We start from the raw sequence: 23,291 nt of genomic DNA on the forward strand, positions 1-23,291 counted from the left end.
TGAGTCACAGTTCCCATTTCTGGGGCGTTCTCCTTGGATTTCCAACAGCGAACTCTGAATATCTGACTTCTTACTGCAAACACATCTGAGCAGGACCAGACCCACATCCAATACCAAATGGGGCTGCCACACACAAACAAAGTGTCTCCCTGTACCAGTGGCACACAAAGCTGTGTAACCTGAGAGCTGGAAAATCTTCATTTAGACTCCGACATCAGCTAGCACCTCCATTTTCATTTACAACGACGGTAGCTTTGATTTGTGTTGGAAGAAGGAGCTTGGATTTGGGAATGACGTCACGCCTTCCAGGCAACATGTTTTCAAATGGAGTCTGTACAGCGTTGTGTGTGCGTGTGTGTGTGTGTGTGTGTGTGTGCGTGTGTGTGTGTGCACGTGTGCGTGCGTGCATGCATGTTTGTGTCAACTGCTTTATGAAACACAAGCCGACAGAAATACTACTGCATATTTTATACCTCCGACTCTCTCCATATGTTTTATATGTGTGGCAGCAATGTAAGGTATCGACCTCAGGAGAGATCTCAGACTCTGAATCAGAATTCAAACTTCAGGGCTGGTCTAGTTGCATCTTTTGGCTGGAAACTTTGAAAACTCAATCACCAAGTGCAATTTTTATGCACCGCCAGAACATGTTCAACTGAAGAGCGGCATCATTCCCGTTTCTGAGATCCCACTTCCGACTTTTGTGTATGGAACACAAAAGCTGGAATACGTAGCTTTTTAAAATATATTTGTGTGTATTTTACATATTGGTTAAAACTGTCACTGTGATGTATGACATAGATAATCTGTGAAAAACAAATCAGTGCTAACTACACAAATAAAACACTTCATCAGAAACAGCCAATCAGAGCCAGGGTTTTAGCGCTGTGAATCATATGCATGTAGGTGCTGCTTATACCCTCCTCCTTAGCTCTCTGCTAACGCTACAGCTCAGACCAGTTAGCATGGCCACCGCGGATGGCAGGTAAATAGTTTTCCTGTAAGTTACCTCACTGCCATTAGCACAGTTAGTAGCGCATACACACGCGTGATTGACAGCGCCAAGACTCTCCTCCTGGCTCTGATTGGTTGCTTTTGACCGGGTGCGGTGCATTTTTCCAGATGCAGCACTGGGAAGAGGAGGAGGAGGAGCTTGATTATGTCTCCAATTATACTGTCACAACACAGGGACAGTCTTAGGACTGTTTTTTTTATGTATCTATAAAAGTAACAAATACCAGCTTCAATCCCCAGAACGCTGTCAACTGTTCTAATAAGGTCTGATTCCTTTGAAGGAAAAGGGAACCAAAGAGAGGATGGACGGAGAAGGAGAGGACAAACTTTTTGGATCTGACTTTTAAAATCCCTCAGCGGGCAAAGGGGTCGGCGTTTCTGTTTCTATTCCACGTGTGTTTTGTTCACATAGACAAAGCTCTCCAATACGTTAGGTCAAACACCAGACTTATCTTTATTAGCCCACACAGCGGGGAAATTCACCGTTTCCCACAACACCTTTGTGGGACGCACGATGATGAATGTAGCTGCCGTTCCTCCAGCTTTGTTCAGTTTTCCAACAAATTCAAACAAAAATCACAAAATTAAAAAAGAGAAGTTTTTGGCTACTATGTGACGGAACATGAAAAGGTTTATGGAGCGTGAAGGCTGGATACGACACCAGGAGCAGACCAGCGTGCCGGGATCTCCTGCTCAGCTCCTGCACCCTCACAAAACAACAAAAGCCTTTAAAAATGAGTCGAGCACAAGTTCAAAATGTCAGCAATTTACTGCTAATTAACTTCCAATCCCTGTTGGCTTTCGGTGAAACTGCGACTTCTCCCAATTACGGTAATAATAATGTGCCCTCTATTATTCCTGACTTTGAATACAAAACAAAAGTTCAAGATTTCGAGAAGGAAACTTTATCTTCGCCATCGTGGAACGATCCGGAGTCTTTCCCACCAAACAGGCCCCTTGTCACACTGGGACCAAGGTAATTACCCATCAGCCGGGTACGGTGACATTTCCTGCCCGTATTCAGGCCTAATTGAGTTGAGTTAAGAGACTTGGGCTCTGCTGTGAATACCATCCTCGTTTTTCTTGGACAGGGACACTGGAGCGCTGGTATTTAACAGGATGTTTAGGTCAGCCTGGTGTGTGCAGAGGTGATGAGCAGAAACACAAAGTGCAGGCAAGTTAAAGCTCATGATGAAGCAAAGCTAACTGCACCTCATATGCACTTTCATTTGATTTGCTGTCTTATTATGCTTAAGATCCCCAAATCTTTAGTTTTTGGGTTTTTTTTGGCAAGACTTTATTTAGCATAAGACTGACATAAGACTGTCATGAACATGAAGGAGTCTTCATGAATGTCTATGACTGGTGTCATAAAGTGTCATTCGGTAAATAATGATACTTTTAATGCAAAGTTGCTCTGCAAGTTGCCTCAAAAGTTCATTAAAAGTGCCAACTTTGCATTAAAGTGTCATTATTTAAAACATAATGTGAAGTTTGTACTTTTAATGGACTTTTAATGCAACTTTTAAAACAACTTTGCATTAGAAACGTCATTTCCCAGAAGTGGAATCTGTTTCTCTTCTGCTAATAAACCAGATTTCTTTTACGGCTGCTTTAAGAAATATATTAAATGATGTAAACCATGATCAAACTACCTTTCAATTGTGGGGATTTTTTTAAAAATTTTTTGTATCAGGACATAATAAAGATGATCGAGTCCTTAAAAGGTTCTGAAATGATCTAAATCGGACCTGGAGGGGCTGAAGAACACCACAGACTCCACACTCCACTTCTAAAAAGTGGATCTTTGCTTCTCCTGTCGGTTTAAGAGGTAAAGCAGAAACCGATTGGAGGCCCTTGATTAGCTTAAGATCAACAAGTTTGAGCAACTCTATGATACTTGAGACTCTTTCGTAGTTTGCTGATCTGGAGTCAGCTTGGCTGTTTGCCTTCAGACGTAAATCGGCTTGATTCCCGTAATCTATACCAAAATATTCACTATGCAACGATACGATTTTAAAATCTGTATCGGTCCTGATTAAAAAAAAAAAAAAAAAAGAGAGAAAAAAATCTAGATCAGGTATCGGTAGTCAGTAGTTATGGTTCATGACGGGACAATTAAAGAAATACTGTGAGTGCAGCTTGTTTCGTAGAGCTGTAAGTATTTTGGCCAAGAAGATCCCAAATCAACCACAGGATTCCTGAAACAATGGCCTTTGGAGAAACTGGACCAAAGCAAACTGATACAAGGCAGTGTGTCATGTTTTGAGGATTTCTGCCACTGCTATGCCATAATAGTTTAGCATTATGACTCAGTTGTATTAAAGGCAGAGTATGGGACATTTCGGAGCGTTTATTGTGAAACTGGAATATTTTGTGCCGTGGAGGAACACCCGCCGTGCTGACACTCGGTTCTGAGTTTGTATTTACAAGTAAAGAGGAAAAAAAAGAACATTTACTTCCCGCAGCTTCAGCTCCAAAGTGGTGTCGGAACAAAGCAGTGAATACTCGCCTGGCAAATAAACTGAAACCGATCAAATCCCTCAAAATTCACATTTCTCTTCAAAAGAATTGAAATAAAATGCTTCTTTTTCAGCACTTGTCCAGTTATCCAGTTAGGGTTGGGACTGAGCTCAACTCGTTGTAAATTTTGTTTGTTTGTTTGTTTTGCTTCATTTCAGAGCCGCTGTGGCAGTACATGTATTTATAGATGCCTTGGTCTATAGCATAGCAGCAGAATGACAGATCTTACCATGTTTTATGCATTATGTGTGTGTGTGTGTGTGTGTGTGTATATATATATATATATTTATTTATTTATTTTTTTTTTTTATTTTATTTTTTTTTTTTTGCTAGAAGAAACAAGATTTCTGCAATGCAGGAAAAAGATGGAAGCCCCATGTTTTTACTGCAGTGCAGGAATCTTGTGTGAAGGAAACTTTCACGATTTCCCTATTTTGCCTTTTTTTGTATTGACCGTTACGGAAGCGTAAGTCCTCTGGGTGGAATCAAATTTATTGGTTTTCAGGTCAGTTCTTTTCATCCTAAATATCGACACATTTGTTGTCATTTTTTCGACTAACTTTGAAGAAAGACGTATCTGGAGATTTTTGAAAATCTTTGCAAACCGACTTTGTAAAACAGCTCCAGACTGAGTCAGCTTGAACGTGACAAATCAGTTTCTACCTTTTTCTCCTTGTGACAGATTTTCAGCTGGATTTTAGGTCCGGACTTTGACTGGGCCTTTCCGACATGACCTTTGGTCTAAGTCAGGAATGTCCAAACCTTTTGAAAGCCAAAAAAAAAGTAAAACACACGCACAAAAAAACCCCAAAAAAACCCAACATCTAAAACCCTAAGATCTTTTAATGGGAATTCTGTTCCTGCTCAAAAACAACAACAATGCAACAACTATTAATTCAATTAAGCAAAGAAAATACCAGTAGTATAATTTTTTTTTATAGGAAAAGAATGCGGGAATCATCATAGATACAAAACTTCAGAAAGGTTTTGCGTGATTTCTTTGTTGAAAGAAACTCAGCCACTTTGAAAACTGAAAATCTGAAGATCTTTTCGTAGCAGTAAAACCACGGTTTAGGTCACTCTTTAGCAGTTTTGTCTGTATCTTTATGGTAGAGTTGCTCTTCTTCCACTTCACACCCCTCTGTGCCGGCGTGTTACATGGTACATGAATTAACGATGAGATGAAATAAAGTTTGTAGTCGCAACACAACAAAGTGTGGAAAAGTTGATGATGTAAATATTTATGCGAGGCCCTGAAAACCCGTCTTGTCCTCCTGGACTGCTGAGCCTGGTCAGAGTGCGCTTGATTTGTTTATTCGTTGCACACGGTGAGACTAAAGAGAGCCTCGCTGTTGGGCTTAAAGCAACACACGATGCATCCCAAAGGTCAGACGTTACAAGGTCAAAGTGTCGCCAGGCATCAGCGGCTGACTCTGAATAACATGCATGTAGAGTATGCAAAAGGAGCCACGTCCTGCCGCTGTCGCGTGCAGAAAACAAACAAATGTGTCACAGAGTCGAGGAGGAAGGGATGAGAGGCTGAAAACCGGCGATTTGAAGGTCATCAGGCACAAGGAGGGTTTGACTAGGGATGGATCTGCTGAAGCACTGAAGCAGAAGTCGTGTTTTTTCACAAACTTTTTTATTTGTTTGCTTGAATAATGATTTTTATTACACATTAGAGGAGACATAAGCCCATATCGCCATTCTTATTGGTTCTGGAGTCACAATAGATCAATAAAAAATATAAAACTGGGTTGTATTATGACATAAAGGGGAAGCATTATGTAAAATTTACCTTATTGAGCTCTACAGGACCTGTATCGCTAATATCGTTAATATATTGGTATAATTGATCAATGTGTCAAACACAATTAATGGTAGGTAGAAACGACATTAAGCAGAATAAACCAGTTTAAAGGTTAGATTTAAATGAAGACAGGGAGGAGTCTGAAAAAAACAACTAGTTGTACATTTTTATGAAATAAAAAAAGAGCAAAAAATAATCTACAATACAAAAATAAAATATGTTTTCAAGAAAAAAAATATCAAGTCTATTACACTAGAATCAATCCGATACCAATCTGAAACGGACTTGGCATCAGTATACTCGATACAGTTGAAACCAAACATTTACATCATATATATATATATATATATATATATATATATATATATATATATATATATATATATATATATATATATATATATATATATATATATATATATATATATATACACGATCCAGGCCTTATTAACGTTCCTCCGTTGCTGACCTTGACAGGTCAGCAACGCTGCCCTGCAACTCAACTCAAGCGAAGCCTGAAGTAGAGACGGGATCCTGTAGATCATCTAAATTCATGATCCGCCCGTCTCAGAACGCCAGTCCATTCGGAGCCCCCTGGTGTTCCTCTGGCCACTCGTGTCACCGGAGACCCTCGCTTTTAAACCGTGACGCGATACGGGAAGGGGAAATCTATCTGGGATGATGGAAGCGGTGTCCGGGAATAGGCAGTGAGAAGCAAATCATGATGCGGCGCAGGATCTCTGTGGCAAAACGACAGGTGTCAAATTAGGAGCTCGTCCTTGGATGTTGACCCCCCCACCGACTCGGGGTTTAGGGCCGCGGAGGACGACGAGAGATTGTCTTAAAAATAAAATATTACAGTCCCTCACTTCTGGTTTGCAGTTATGTCCCGATGCTGGGAATAATTTAAGCCAACTAGATCCCGTGAGGACGACGGTATCATGCTCCACAAAATGAGCTGTGCAGTGTTTCTGCTCATTAAGTGGGATTTTTGCGGTTTGTGTTGGCTTTCTCCCGGACCTGCACATCTGTTAATGGCAGAGAGCTTTAATAAATCATGTGGGTGTCACCACCGCTGAATAAATGTGCTGCTTAAAGACGTAATTCTGTTGCAGTCCCGCAAGCGCCGGAGTTTACGAGCGTGAAAACAATGAATTTTTTTACTTTTACAGCAAGCAGATAAAGGTCAAAGTTCACACACAGAGCCAATCGGGTGCCATTTGGGAAGTCACATAGTAAAATATTAACAGCAATTAACAGTCAATTTTAACCAGTAAACTCGGCTTTGCTGCAGTAAAGAAAAGCTGATAGATAATAACTGTGGTTTATTCCTCAATCCAAATTAACCAAATGGATTATTCTGGAATTTTAGCTACATGCAAATACAGGAATACTTTTAAAAAAATGATGCATGCAGCAACAAAACCAGCTGGGATGTTGAATTGGCGGAAGATGAAACCAAAGGGGATGAGATAAATAATAATGAAAAAAGAAGCGGGCCCAGGATTGAGCCCTGAGGAACTCCAGAAGTGACAGGAGAGGAGCTCATCTGAATGAACTGAGTGTGGACAGAGAGATATGAATGGAGCCGGGAGAGGGGAGTATCTGAGATGTCAGTGGAAGAGAGTCTTTGCAGGAGATCAGGTCAAAGGTCAGGAGAGTGGACCGGAGTCAGCAGCCAAGAAGAGATTATTTATTTATTTATTTATTTATTTTTTAATTAGGGCTTGAGACAAATCTCTTAAACCCGCAGTCTGTTTATAAACCAGTTTCAGGACTGCATGCTAGCAGATGCTAAAACACCATATTGGAATGCGTCTCCATTATCCAAAGTGATTACTTCAGGAAACAGAGGTCAGCTCAGACCGGATCTGAACGACCTGCTGGACAAACCAACAGGCGATCAGGCGGCTGTCTGTAGACGCCCGGATATGGAGCCATAAGGAGTAATAAGCTGCATACGAGAACGGGGTGGGGGGGATGTGGGAGGGTCTCCTTGTTCTTCTGCAAAACCCTGATTTCCATTCTGTCACACCCGAACAGCACTAGGTTATTATAGATTAGGACATTAATCTGAGTCATTTCAAATCTGCCAGAATCCTATTAAGAGCTGGCATTTGAATATGTTACAATACACAACAGGAGTGAGTACACCCTTGAGGAATATCACCTAAATGTCAGATCAGTTCTGCAGAGCAGCAATATTCCCGAGCTGAACTGTGGCTTATTAAAGTGACGTGATTAAAACAATGGGAGCGTGTGTGCCAGCATACGGAGCTGCAGAAGGAAATCTAAGAAAGTGTCATAAGAGTCATATGTTTTAGTCATAGTCTGGTTTGATTAGGAAGGGAAATTATAAATAGTTTGAAAGTTTTCTTACAACAACAACAAAAAAAATCTGGGAATGTAAGTGCTATTTTATAGCACAATCAAAACTATGTCACCTTCAGTTGTTACAGAAATGCTGCATATATCAAATATCAGTTAATGGACTGATAACTTCATAATTTAATGCTTTGAATTGGGTCTCTGTCTCTTTAAGAAACTCCTGCTCTTTCTGAAACTCTGCCTTCAGGATGCCATCACAACATGGCTCACGGACATTTAACTTTTAACGGACATTTAACGTTTTTACCAGCGTTTCACTGAGAAGCAGCTCCTATAACGAGCTCAGCAGATGCTCAGTTCCACCAGGTGTTTGCTAATTGCTGCTGGCTAGTCTGAAGGAGCTGAGTGGGGGAGTCGCCAGCTTGGAAACCGGCGCTCGAAGGAGGAGAATCGTCCTTGAAGGCGGAGCTAGGTCCACCCAGGTGTTTTGCTGAATGGTTGCCACGGGAGATTGAAGGATTTATGAAACTTGCATGAAAGAGTCAAAGCAACATTCTAGGTGTGTTTTTGATGAGACAACGAAGCTCAAAAAACGTCAATTGTGCACGACTCTGCCCCTTTAAAATCGGCAAGCATTCAAAAGACGAAAGACGAAAAACCAAAAGAGTCCAGGTGGATTTTTAAACTGGGAATTGAGGCCGTGTGCCGTACAGAGGAAATCAGAACCAGATTTTTAAAAAGCTGCACAGCCATGATTCATCAGAGGCGTTTTAGGCTTTTTTTCCCTCTCGAAACCTTTGTGTTATTGTTCCGACTATGCTTTGGAGAGAATCTCTCCCCTCCTTTGGGAGTCGTCTCATCAGACAATATTTAAATGAAGAGACGTAAAATCTTTCTTGCAGCTATCTGCTCCATCAAAATGTCACCTTTAAACTGTCCTGCTGAAATGATACGTTCCCTGAAGACGAAGATGACTCATTCTGCTGAAAAAAAAAAAAGTTCTGTTTGATTTGAGTGAAAGGTGTATGAGCATCTTTTCTCCATCAAATCTTCAAAGTTTTTAGACTTGAAAACAGGAGAAGACCTTTTGGGCCACAACCTTCCACCCCAACGTTTGTTTTCTTAAAACTTTTTAATTGACTCATAATCAACTCATGCTCCTTTTAATCATTGCCAGAGCACCACTTCCTTTTCCCTCACCTTTTTCTCACTTTTCTCAAAATGTCATACTGAGACGTTTTAATTTTGCCTTTGCTCTTTGTCGGTGACAAACTATTGATCCAGCATTTAATAAGCCTGAGTGTCGCCGGGTGAGGCCGCAAAATTGAGCTTCCCGTCATCGAAACCAGGCGCTTTTATTGTTTTAGAGTTTGTGTTTCTGAGAATTATTTAATATTTGTTGTCTGTGAGGAAATATCCTGGTTGAAATATTGGATGAGACGGAGTTACCGAGAGGCGACGCGCTTCGGAAATGTTTTACCTGAAGTGACACGTTGAAAAGAAAGATTCAGTCCCTTTCAAGAGTCTTCACACCCTGGAGCTTTTCCACAATTGGTTATAACCAGGAACTTTATTGTACTTTGTTATGATTTTATGTGATAAACACACACAGAGTAGGGCAGAGTCGAAAAGTGATAGACGGTTTTCACTTTTTCTCAAACAGTAAGCGTTTAGTCCTCTTTACAACAATGCCCCTAAATAAAATGAGCAGACCTTTAATGAGGTTCCTGCAAAAGCAACAAGTAATGAATCGAACAGCAGCCATAAGAATCACTGTCTGGAAGAAAAGTAATGCTGCACCCTCCACATGCTACCTCCATTTAAATGGAAAATGGTTTAAATTGAATAATGTCACTTTGACAGTTATGCACTGCTTTGTGTTACTGTATCTCATTAAATGCCAATAAAATACATAAAATTTTATCCTTTTTACATGACAAATTGTGAACAATTTCACCAAGTATAGATACTTTTGCAAAACGGAACATAATCTAAGCAAATGAAGCCTAAAATTGAATTGATCGATGATCAGAACTAAAAACCCAGAAACATCCAAAACAACCCAGGATCATGACGGTGTCACAACATGCACACAAGAAATGTCACATAGAACTTTCCTCATCTTTATCAAGTTTATGGCAGGTTATTAAGATGTGTAAATAATCACACATGACCTCTGAGCTACTGGTGTTTTTTAAAAATAAATTTATTTTAGTAAATATCCATTTGTAAATGACGCATGTCCTGCTATTTTATAGGAATAGTGCGCTATGTCACACAACATTTTTCACAAAAGAACATTCTCTGAGCTCCTGGTGTGACTTTTATACCTGTAGCATCTGTTTTGGGGTGAACGGAGATGGGACTGAAAAGTAAAAACTGAATAATTGTGGCTCCATTTAGAGTTTTTGAAAAAAGAAATGTGACCATGGACTATTTCTGAAGTAAAACCCGAATCAAACCTTTAGTCCCGCCCTTCAGCGATCCTAACCAGACCAGCAACAAGGCCACCAGCAAACGTCCCGGTGCTCCTGATGGCCAGTCCACCCCCATCGATACGGAAGAAGTAAGACAACAAAACAGCCTTTGTGGGTGGATTTGCAGTATTTGAGAGCTCTGCGTTTGACACACAACTGCTGACTTACGACGTCAGACTTTGATTTTAGTGTTTCTTCTGGTTTCAAACTGTCCCAGAAGAGGGGGCTGAAAAGTACGAAACAGGAAAATTTACGTTGGACCCAAATCCCCATTCCCCCTGCCACCCCCCCCAACCCGGTGCGAGAGGCACGGTCACACCTGCCACAGGCGGGAATGCTTGAGATGCAGCCGATGCCGGCTCATATTCAGACACTGCAAACAAGAGACTGTCTCTACTCACTCTGAATCCCGATGCCTCGTATTGTATAACGGCGCTTCCTGCAAAAAACCCCAAAAAACAACCCAGGCCTATTTATAGAGGGAAGAGTCGGAGGCGGCTCTTTTCCTGTCCGTTATCTGCTCTTTTGTCCACTGTAATGGACTTTGTTGCGACATCGACAGCGCCAACTTGTTTTAAGAGAGGCAATCACCAGGCGGGAAACGGCTGTGGCTTTCCACTTAGTCGGTCTGCACTCGTAAAGAGTGGCCCGCTTCACAGCGATAACCGAGAGGGAGTGTGGGCGACACTCTAAAGGGCAAAATATTATTTATGATGTGCTTGAACAAAGTGTGTGGAGTTAGAACTTTAACAGTCACCTTATAATAGGAGGAGGATTTGATTTAATTTAAAAGGATATAAAGTAGATCTATTTTTCTGTTTCATGTTGTACAGCCCTGTTTTTGACCCCTATTGATTTCTGATGACTTTTTTTTTGTTGCATCTAAAACTTTCAGATCAGACAAACTTTAAGAGAGACTAAATTAACCTGAAACAAATAGTAAAATGCAATATTTAAAAAATGTCTCCTGTTAGCTGAAAAAGCTAATTGACATAAGGGTGAACCGATAGCAGTTTTCTAGCCGACCGTCGATCACGATCTTTAAAAAGCCTGACGATTTTGGACGACATATATATATATATATATATATATATATATATATATATATATATATATATATATATATATATATATATATATATATATATATATATATATATGTGTGTGTGTGTTTTATTTATTTATTTTTTTTAAATGTTGCTAATTATCAACTGATTATCAGCCAAAATTGAAATCGGTCAGGTCAAACTTTTTAAATATCTGTAATCAGTGATCGGCCAGAAACTTGCACTCGACACACTCCTGTTACTCCTGTTACTATGACTACGCAGTGCTGCCTTTGCCCCTATGAATTTCTGCTGCTCTTGGGGTTTTTTTGTTGCATTTAAAACATTCAGATTAAATACATTTTAAAATAGACAAAATTAATCTAAAATGATAACAAAATGCAATTTTTAAAAGATTTCTCCTGTTAATGAACAAAGCAATTTGAATCAACCCGGTGCTTTTTGGGAAATTTCAACTGGTCACTGGTTGAAATTTCCCAAAAAACTCGTTGAAGACACAAAGCATGTCGCAATAAGCAATAATCAATAATCAATAATCATTTCCATTTAATTTCTGCGTCTCTTTAATACAAATGAATCGGATGATAAAAGTCTTCAATCTGGTGCTTTGGTCTCAACTAGCCCTCATAATCCACTTCATTAGCTGTTTCTGTTTATTTATTTTGGAAACTTCAAATGTCTTTCAGTTCCAGTGTCAAATGCTCATTCAAATTTAACGTTGTTTTTGTATTATTATTATTATTCCGTTACCATTATAATACCTGAAAATGGTCTTAAAGCAACAATATCATCGTTTATCACGATAACTTTTGAGGCGATTTATCGTCCAGCCAGCTTTGTTAAGGTGACGGGCCTGGATGAGACAGAACGGTTTCCTCAGAGTAAAAACGGAGTCTTGGATTCTCCCAGGTTGTTTGTTATTGATGTTTGACGATCTGAAATATTTAGGCACAACAAAAAGCAGAAAAACAAACAAAACAAAAAGGAAGAAAATACTGGACTGCTGGGTGAATACATTTCCACAGCGCTGTGCAGTTCTATTATATCAGATTCATATTTTATTAATGTGAATGTTTAATATTCTCCAGAGCACACATCTGTCTGGTTCTTTGATTAACTTCCCCCTTTGGTCAGCTTCATAGAGTTCAAATAACATCGGCTTTTTAAGCTGGATTTGAGCAAAAACAGTGCTCTGTTATTTTTCCAGACCAAACGTTATAATTAGTAATTTGTCACATTGCTTTAAAGTGGAAATAAGGAGCAGAGTGTCTCTTCCCGCTATAATAAAAAGATGCCACTGACCAAGAGGTTATGTAATGATAATATAATTATTAGACCTAATGCCAAATTGTTGCCTTTTCCTTCTATTCTAACCAAAGAAGCTCTCTCTTGTCTCATCTCTAATCATAAGAACAACTCTGATATGATTTTACAAAATATGATTTTCATTTTAAAGAAAATGAAACATATACTAAATCTCAATAGGTAAACTTTAATTTTTTATTTTTATTTTTTTACCAGGATTAGTTTGAGCCACCAAACGTTGGTCAACGCATTCAATTCTTTGGTGACGCATTTCTAGGTTAAATTTAATATTCTCATTGGCTTTGACATATTTTGGCTTCGTATGCCATCGATTCTCAGTTGTAATATCGGTTACTTTAAGCTTTATAAAGGTCACAGTAGTGCTGGACCGTTGAAACAAGCTGAGGCAAAAGAGACACTTTCTTCAAAAAGTAAATCAAGTTGTCAGTTTCTTATCAAATAATTGTGAACTTTTTTTTTATTAAAAATCACCTTGATGGAGAGGAACTCTAACAGCTGCATATGTTTTTCAGTTAATTAAATTTGGGTCTTAAGGGAGAAATGAATATGAAAGGCTTTTAAAATATCTTCCTCATATAGAATCAAGCTTGTCACCAATCATCTTTATTGTTATCTTTATTTGCTGCTTTAAATCCACCCAAGAAAAGATTAGAAACTATATGAGATAATTAAGTGCTTTCAACTTGGTCTTGATGGTCTTAAGTAATTTAGTTATTTTCTCTTTTTACTCATCTTGTTTTTTATAATCATCCAGTTCAAATATTATCCCTTTGTTTCTTTGCAGAGTTACAGTTTCTGTGTTGTTACAATCCATCCTCCTTCAGTAAACATCAGCTTCCTGCAGCCTGGTAATTATCACTCGTCTCGTTTCACTCCGACACTTATCTATCTATACAGGAAAGATCCAGATTTTAAAAGTGTCGTTGCAATTCAAGGATTTCTCAAACATGGGAATAACATTATAACGTGATACAAAGCTAGAAAACAAAAAGTATATTTTACATAAAACCACCTCTTTAATAGCAGAGTTGGTCTTACGGTTTGGTGGCAGAGTTCCAACATGGAGGGAGGAGCAACCAGAGACTGTCATCATAAATGTTGTCATATAGACATGTTGCATGTTATTGTTTACATTTGGATTTTTCACACATACACACAAAGCTGGAGGGAAAAAAAGACAATTCTTTTAGCTGCTGTGTGTAGCCGCGCCGCAGCGGTACAACAATTCTGCAAACTAAATTAAACCTGGAGATGTAGGTATTATTAATTCAGAGCAATGCGCCACGGCAGAGGGAAAAATAAAGCAAAGAAACATTTAAACAAGTTAAAACCACTTGTGTTACTCTCGTTTCCAGCCATGCTACATACAGACCTGTTGTCATAGCAACCGACTGACAACATCTCCACAAGTGTGTCAGGATTCAACACCAAATTACACTCAAATATTTCCCACACAAAGAACAGAACACTCAGTCCGTTAGAGTTTTATGTTTTCAGGCTTGATGTTTTACTTTGCGATTATTAAGTGATCGTCTGAACGCAGCGATGGTTGATTAGCTAATTTATTACCTGCTCTGCTGATGATCTCTCAGATTACCTTTTTTTTTTTTTGCTTTTTTATGTCAGACAATGAAAATGCAAACTGAACTCCACAGCACATCTACATGTTAAAATTGTCAAAGTCAAGCTAGCATAACTAGCATCTTTTTTCTGTGACCCGTGATACTCTTGGATCTTGTTTTCTACTTCTCAAAGTGTTGATAATCAACACCTAAGCCTTGAATCCCTTTTTCATTCACATATCACTCTTACATTACAGATATAGCACATTATATTGACAACTTGACAGCTAAAACCAACGGTAGTCATCGTCAGCGAGGAGTATCAAGATCTTGTGCGAGTGACGCCACGTTGCAGCGTATCTATAGGCGAGATGAGACATCATCTCCCTGCCAGTTTGCTAGCCTCTATAGTGAGCAATGTCTCCTCTTAAGTGAGATAATCTTCTTCTGAGGATTGTTTACATCATAACTTTTTCTACTTTGTGGCAGTGTGACTCAGCCCTTTTGACTTTAAGACTTTAAGGCACCTGGCAGAACATACTGTCCATTGGCCGTTTGCTGCAACCTCTGATCTGTCGATTTCACCTCTGCCTGCCCACTTTCCTCTGCTTAGTTTGGATTTATTGGCTCATCTTGGATTGCTCGATTTAATCAAAAAAATAATTCTGCTTGTCATTGCATTAATTCTATTTACTGAAAGGTAATGTATTCATTGGTTTTGAAATTATTTAGAAAGATGAAACCATTGAAAATGGCAGAAGCCATTATGAAATTATATATAGTTCAACTTGTTTTGTTGTTTACAGAGAGAGAAAAAAAAAACCAAGTGCACGTTATTTAAAAATAAGTTCAGTTGTAATTAGCATTACACGTTTTTGATTCATTCCATGCTTTGTTATGACTTATCAGCTTCAAACACGATAAACACAAAAGAGCACAATTAGTGTTTCTTCGAGTCTTAACAGAGTTCACTTGGCTGTGTGTTTCCTCTCACCTCTTTACCTCTGGATCAGCACATCATGTTTCCCGTTAGTCTGCTAATCATTAGCAGGCGTTTTTCGATATCACTGTTATGGAGTGCCTCGTTAATCTTTGTCAACCAAACACCTTTTCAGGACCAAATGAAGAAAAGCAATTTGCCGGACCATCTGAGAGGCACGGAGTTGAAAAGCACTCAGTACTGAGAAGTGCCTCTCGGGGTGATTATTGTATGAAATGTGCCTTTTTATGCCAGACAAAGACGAGAAAACATGTTTTTGGGACTCATTTTAAAACACGAGTGTGGAGTCAAAAGATCATCGCTTTACTGCTTCTAAACTGCTCTTTTTCTTTTTAGGTTTTATTTCTTCATTTTAAAGCTGCATCTGGTTTTAATATTTATTTTTTTTCTAAACAGAAAAACTGTATAGGTTCTGTATAGATGTTTACTCCGGTAGGATATTTATGGTAAAAATCTGCTGACTACTGCGACTAAGAGCTCATCAACTGATTACATATAAGAAGACAGCTAGCTAGATAGCTTCATTACTGTTTTTTTTTTCTAATTAGTGTTTTTCAGAGTTCCCCGGTACATTTTGCCTCATTAGTCAGTCTTTATGTACTCATCATTGGTATTTCTCTCTCCTATAGGAAACACTGGAGCTGTCTGAGGAAGTGAAACAGCTGCTGACAGGCAGAGGACGTTTTTCAGCTTCATCAAACCAAACCAGCGACCGGGTGATTGCAGAGAGTCCTCAAGAATGCTAATCACCAGACGTAAACACTATGTGGACCTGACAACAATAGTCCTTGGTGCGGACAAGTTTCCAAAGTGAATAAGGACGCATTCACACCAGCCCTGTTTAGTCCGCTTTAATCAAACTCTAGTCCATTTGCTTACGAAGTCTGGTTTGTTTGGGGAGGTGTGAATGCGCAACCAAACTCTGATGCGGACCATAAAACAATCTAACACTGGTTCGCTAAAAACCCTACATCGAATGCATATATGGATGTAAGTGGACCGAGGCCTGGGTATTCTGGGTAAATTGAACCAAAACAAACATGAGAGTCTAGCGCTATCAGGTGAAATGGTATCGTGGTATTTTGCCAAAGACAACAGAAAAATTCTACATCTGTTAAAATCTGACGCTAATCCATTTTCCTTCACATCTCGTGAAGGAAGTTGTGCTCACCTCCTGTCTTCTTCAGAGGTTTTCGTATTGTTTTCTTCAGTGAATTTTTGTGCAGCGCCACCACAGGTGAGGAGGGTGAAGATTTTTCTTTTCAAATCACCTTGATCTTTAGCTCCGTCCAAAGATTGTTGTGAATGGTCAAGCAACTACAAAATGTTTGCATTACTTTAGAAAAATTATGTTTTTAAAATTAAAAAATGTATTTTAAACATAAATCTGTCAAGGTGATGGATAGCTAACTAATTTCATTACAACCTGAAGAAGTAAACAGTCAGGAGCTATTGGAATCAAAACTGCAGCTACGACACGTTTAAACCAGTCATACAGGCTGCGAAAGGTTGAGAGAGAGTGAGACTTCTTCAGTAAAACAGGAAATCTGAACGGAATACACCAAAATATCTCTGGATTGATATTTGGGCTTTCTGTTGTGGGACATCCAACAGCAGCCCTGCACTGCTAGCTACGAATTGGATCGGACTCTGCATTCACCGCAGTGCAGTCAGGTAACTTTTCATCTCATTTCCCCCAATTTGTCTCAGTGATTGAAGTTAGGTGAGAGGCGTATTCAGCCTTCTCATGCTGGATAATTCCTTTTGTTTGGGTCTCTGGGAATAAAAATCCAAGCTAAAGAGTTAGCTGGATCTCCTGCTTGACTACATGAAACTTGAAAACAGCAATGAAAAATGAAACACTATTTATCCCCTTTAGTGCAGTCATGATGCGTTATTTCTCCCACTGCTGTATCTAATGTGTGGGCCGGCGTGCGTCTATTTGTCAGACAGCCTGGTCAGTGGAAACAGTGGAGAGAAGAAAAGGAGACGTTGGGCAATTTGTCAGGGCACAAAACACCAAGTAAGCAAGATATCAAAGGCAGTTTGATGAACTCTCCAGGAGAGAGTGGTCATGCTCTTAGAAAAAATGTTTTAAAATGATGTGACGAGGAGAAGATGGTAGCAGCCAAATGCAATTTAGGCAAAAATATCTGAACTTTACCCATTAAACTAATAAATAAATCTTAGCTAATGTTCAAGAAAGGCAAGATCTTAGAAAGGTGATAATTAAAACAACTACATAAAAGCAAGAAAGAGAAATCTATAACTATAGGGATTCATATCAGACAAACTCGTTTCACATGTTCACAAGCAGCCCAAAAACAGCTGTGATAATTGTGAAGTGACTGCAACAGTAAAATATAACATGTTGTAGTACATTATTTGTGCTCTCTCAAAGTAGAAACCATGGGAACCGATTGAAGCTAAAAGAAAAACCGTTGTTGAATCAAAGCCATCAGAAGATAAGATAGCTATCTTCCATTAGCCGTGTAGAGGACATAAGAGTCATGTAGGGGACATAAGAGTCATGTAGTAGGGAGAAATCACATGTGAAGGAAGGCGCTCTGGTCCGTTCTGTTTGATTCTAATCTCGCTTCACAGCTCAGTTTGGGTTTTCTTCTATTCACTTGGATTTTTCTGGTAGAATTTCAACATTGAACAGAAGGTTTGATGTTTAACAATGTTTTTATGCGCTATTTTAGAATTTGTAATCAGTAATTTTAGCAATGGCAGTGGAAGAAATTAACAAATCCGTTCAGTCCGTGTTGGCCACGCCTCCAAATATTGAATTAGCATAGACTGCTGCCTTGTTCGGATCGGCACTCCTCTCTTCACAGTGGATGACGGTTGTTTACAGAACATGTGAAAGGCTTCACATTGTCAAACTGGCACATTATATACGTCCAAAACAAACATTAATGATTCATTAAAGTTTCAAACTTCGACAAAGTCCTCACCTCCAGGGAGCAACTGTTTCTCAGTAGCTGAGTGTCCAGGTTCTCCGTACGAAGCGAAGCGTAGAACAAGGAGCCGGTTTCTACCAGGTTACTTCAAAGAGGTTCTCCATCCAATCTGTCCAATCTTGAAAAAACACATAGCAAAAATCTCAGTCTATAGATGTTCAATCTGAAAGAAATAGACCTAATGAGGCAGTTTATGAAGGCAGAGTTACTGACCCCCGATGTATCTCATCTGCAGACTAAATATATAAAAAGTAAGAAAGTGGAGAAGAAACAAGAAAAAAAATTACCTTCTACATTTCCCCAGTCAAGCTGAGTAAGCTCACTAATTACAACAGAGCTCTCAAGAAGCTAAAAAAAAAGAAAGAAAAAGTAGAAGTGATTTATTATAGAGTATTACTTATGGTAACATTATTGCTTGGCTGGGTGGTTTTTTTTACCATTTGAAGACAAAAGAACCCGTGACCCAGGACATGATCTGGTTAGTTCCTTTTTTTTCTTCTCATCATTAAATAGAAAATGCTCAAGGGAAGCAGGTGGGCAGCACTTTCAGGGGTTATTCAGCAATAAATAATGGTCAGTTTAGGGTCCAATTTAAAATGATCAGGACGCTGACGTATCAAATTGATTCCAGAGTAGACCTATCGTGGGCTAATCTTTATTTTTTTTTTCCATTTAAAAGTGTTTAGCTGGGGGCTTTGTCCTGCATGCTGCTTCAGCTATGTTTAAATTATATCTGCAAAACTACAATCAGACTTTCCGCTCAACGTAAATGTTGCCGTGGCAAACACAGGGAATCAATACAAAGGTTAGAAAAGAACAAGTCCCGCGGTTGGTGTCTGCAAGCATCACAGATCAACGTTGCTCGTTTCCTGAGCTACACACCGAGGAGGCAGAAGATATGACGCTGCAGTTATTTATCGTTTTACCGAGGGGACAGAGGAGGCATGAAATCAGCTCAGTGATTCGTCTGGGGGAATATAAATTAAAATGAGCACCGAGATTAACGGTATGATAAGATATAGGATAAACAAACAGCCTTTGAGCAAAATCTGTCAAAAGTAGAGGTTTTTTTATGAAGCTGTAGAGATCAGAGAGAGCGTCTTATGGAGAAATTAAATTGACTCTCCAGTTCAGACAAAACTGTTCTAAAAAGATACGCATTGATTTAGACAAATCAAGCCGTGCCAGAACTCCTTTCGAGCAAAACGCAACATCTGTACTTTTTGGACTTTGATTGGTGAGAGGTAATTAGATTTTTTTTTCTTTTCCCCCCTAACACTTAGCTGTGTGGGTTGGGACTGCCTGTCCAAAAACTGACCCCGCTGTCCATAATATGACAATGCAATTAGACGGCAGGGAAATGCAACCTTGCATAGTTCTGACTGCTGCAGTTTGCAGTTTCTGAAACTTTGCTTTATTTGAATGAGAAATAAATCACACTACATCCCAAAGAGTTTGAAAAGATTTTCAAAAGCCATCTTCCTGTCATTCAGGAGTTACTGCTTCAAGTTTAACATTTCATTTCAACTATCTGACATAAAAAAAAAACATAAAAGTAATCAGATTTTAAATGTAAGGAAGAGTTGGGGTGTCACGTACCATGGCTGTGTGATAATGTGGAAAGAGGTGACGCATGCTCTTTTCTAAGGAAAATGTCAGATGAGTGATGATTAATTAAATATAAAATAGTGCAAACGTCATGGCTTGCTAGGAAAGGGTTAATAATGTGAAAACAAGTATTATAGACAACAGACACATAATGAACAATAATGCCGTATGCAAATTATTAAAAATATGTTTAATCTGTCATGATGGTATAACATGAGACAGATAATCTGTAGAAAATAAAATGGCTTTTTCCCATGTGCACCAGAAACAACCAATCAGAGCCAAGAGGAGGGACTTAGCACCTGCATCCATTCACTACAGCTAGCTACTGCCCCAAACCAGAGCCTGCCGCGGATGCTAAGACTACTTAGCATGGCCACCGGTGACAGTTTTATTGGAACGATAAATTGTTTCTCTGCCATTAGGATGTACTGTGCGTACATGAGGATGATTGACAACGCAAAGACCCGCCTCCTGGCTCTGATTGGTTGTTTCTGTCCGGGAGCAGTGGTGCATTTCTTCCTAATGCTGAAACTGTAACTTAGTAACAGCTTAAACCAGTGGTTCCCAAACTTTTTCTTCTGCGCCCCCCCAGTGGTTCCCAAACTTTTTCTTCTGCGCCCCCCCAGTGGTTTCCAAACATTTTCTGCGCCCCCCCCCTATGGATTACAAATGGCTGTCTGGTTGAAACGACGTGTGTGTGTGTGTGTGTGTGTGTGTGTGTGTGGGGGGGGGGGGGGGTCGACTTTTTTGGGGGCAAAATGAATGTACGTAGCTGAAAATAGACTCCAACATCGGTAGCCTACAAGGTACTTGTTAAGCTAAAGGTTCTGTATTGATATTAGCTAGCTAGTCATCTTTTAGCTAACATTACCTGCATCCAACAGCTTTACTCAACTCAGTCGGTTAGTTTGGGGGAAAAACTGTGAAAAGTTCTTTGCGTTTTGCTGGTTTGCTGCCGTGATTCTAACACAAACCTACGTAGCTCCGCACAGCAGCAGCAGGTCTCCTTCACAGGTGGAAACCCAGCGCGAGCGTCGTAGCGCTCATGTTGCGTTTAAAGGCGGCTCGGAAAAACAGGTTACAACATGTTAACAACGGATTAAACAGTTTTAACTGCTGATAAAAGTGACAGAGGACACAAATATGGGAAGTGTGGAAGCCTCTACTGTATCAAATTGACATAGGAATAACAGAGTTGGCCATTCTAAGGTAAAAACCCAGCGAATACAGTGTTCATGTTTTGTTTTGTTTGTTTTTTTTCATCCAGACGGCTTCCCGCTCCCCCCCCCCTGCAATGACACGGTGCCCCCCCTAGGGGGCGCGCCCCACAGTTTGGGAACCTCTGCTTTATATAATGAACTGTTGTGGATGTGATGTCTAGCTAACATGGAAAACAAATAACTGCTGTCTTCAAACCATTCATTAAATTAGATGGGTTTTTTAATATGCTGCTTTGTGGGACTAGTGGCCTTTATTCAGTTTTCAGACAGGAAAGCAGACAGAGAGAGAGCCAGATGGTGGAAGATCTGTAGCCAAGTATCCTGAAGTTGTTGATCTCTGGACTCATAAAACATGAACCATTGTCCAGCATGCTGGCCACCCCGGACAAACATTTGTTCACAGCTGTCTAGTAATTTCTGCATTCATCCTTTTATCCATCCAGATTAGTCTTCCAGACCAGAAAAGCTTTCCGGCAAAACCAGATTACCCTAACAGTGTGTGACGACGACATTAATGGGGTGATCTGGCTTTCCTTAAAGCTTTGTGTTAAGATTGGAGATGGTTGGATCAGTTTTGCTTTGATTGAAAGACATCCAAGAGCCAAGTTGGAGACCAAGAAAATCTGTCACAGACTTCACTGTTGAAATGATGGAGGCTTTTGTACTTTGACCACCTTGAATTGTTTTAATATTCATCTTCAAATAGTTTGAAAGGTTTAAGCATTTCTAACTCAACTGAAAAGACACAATCATAAACGTTCATGCGTAATGGTGGGTGTAGTATTATGGTTTGGCCTGGCTTTACTGCTTCAAGAAAACATCTGGCCAGCATTTCATGACCTTAACCTCAAGCCCTCTTGGACTTTAATGTCCAAAGCACATCGTTCCATCTTTGGATGGTTTAAAAACGCAAAATGTCCACATCTGGACCTCATCCTGGTTGAGATATTGATGCACGATTTACACAGACTATTTATGCTCATAAACCCTCCAATGTGAGTCCAACTGGAATAGCTCCTCTGAGCACACCGAGCCAAAAGAAAAAACACAGGTAACAGCTATCTAGGGCCCAATCAGCTGACACAGGAAAGAATCGCCTTCGTCACAAGAAGCGATCATAGTGTCATGTTTAAAACCGGAGTTCAGATTTTGACTAAAACTGTGTATTCAATGAGAATACAATGTTGAATAGAGTCGTAAGCTGACCGTCTCTTCATGCTGCCGTCTACTCACCTTACACAGTTTAAATAGGTCAATGTGCCGCTTACGTCCACAAATATTTCCCACCAAGTCCGATCTTCACCACTGTTGGTTTTATTAATATCACAAAATGGAGGTAATAATCTTGCTCTATAAATTCTTTTGGTGACTTCTGTCAAGTTATAGAATCACCAAGAGTATTGCAATGCTATCTAAAGATATCCCAATTAGGACTTTTTTTTGTCCAGAATCATTATAGAAATAGTATTTCCTGATAAAGAGCTGTCTATTCAATACCGCATTGAACTCAATGCTATGCTCCAAAACTTAGTGGTTTTTAAGAGCGATAAAATAACACACTGTTTTCGTCAGAATGACACGATCTACATTACTACTGTGATTGTCTCCGGCTTAACTCAATCACTAATAATGTTGATGCTGCAGGCTCCATTTTCGCTGACGGTCACAGATATTTTGTCTCTACCCTGGTTTTGACAGGACAGACTTTTGTTTCTAAAGACATTTCTGATGGAGCAACAGCCTTCAGTGAAACTATGCCTACTTAGCTCCATTGTCAACTTTAACATGACATTATTGCGTTGCTGATAATTCTGCAGCTTGTAGCCAAGATATGCTCATTATTTTCAAAAATCCCAACTCTTTTGCACTCAAAATACAGACAGAGATCGAGCTGCAACAGCCGATCCAGTCTCTTTTTATCTGAGAATATTGTAAAGGTAGAAAAGCATGCAGATTGTCATTCTGACAGAAAAGACTAGACTACAAAGTCAACCTAATTTTGCGAATCATGGATACAGAAAGGTCATGATTTTTATATATATATATATATATATATATATATATATATATATATATATATATATATATATATATATATATAGCTGCCGGGAGACCGGGGTTCGAATCCGGGCTGGGGCGAGTTACAACAGTGCAATTGTGCAATTGAGCTATGCAGTGTGGGTCCTTAGGCAAGACCCTTGGAGCTATATAGCCTACCTCATACCATGAGAGACATTGATACGCATAACATGCCGGCTCAGACGTCGCCCGGCCAAACAAGGTCTGCGTCAGGTGCTGGGGAACCAGAGCACCTTGATGAAAAATGGGCTACTGGAACAAGACGGAAATGGGCAAGAGACGAAAACATGGATCTGTTGGAATGCTAC

Source organism: Poecilia mexicana, unplaced genomic scaffold, assembly GCF_051168715.1.
Source record: "Poecilia mexicana isolate PSO_F unplaced genomic scaffold, ASM5116871v1 scaffold_17, whole genome shotgun sequence".
NCBI lineage: Eukaryota > Metazoa > Chordata > Actinopteri > Cyprinodontiformes > Poeciliidae > Poecilia > Poecilia mexicana.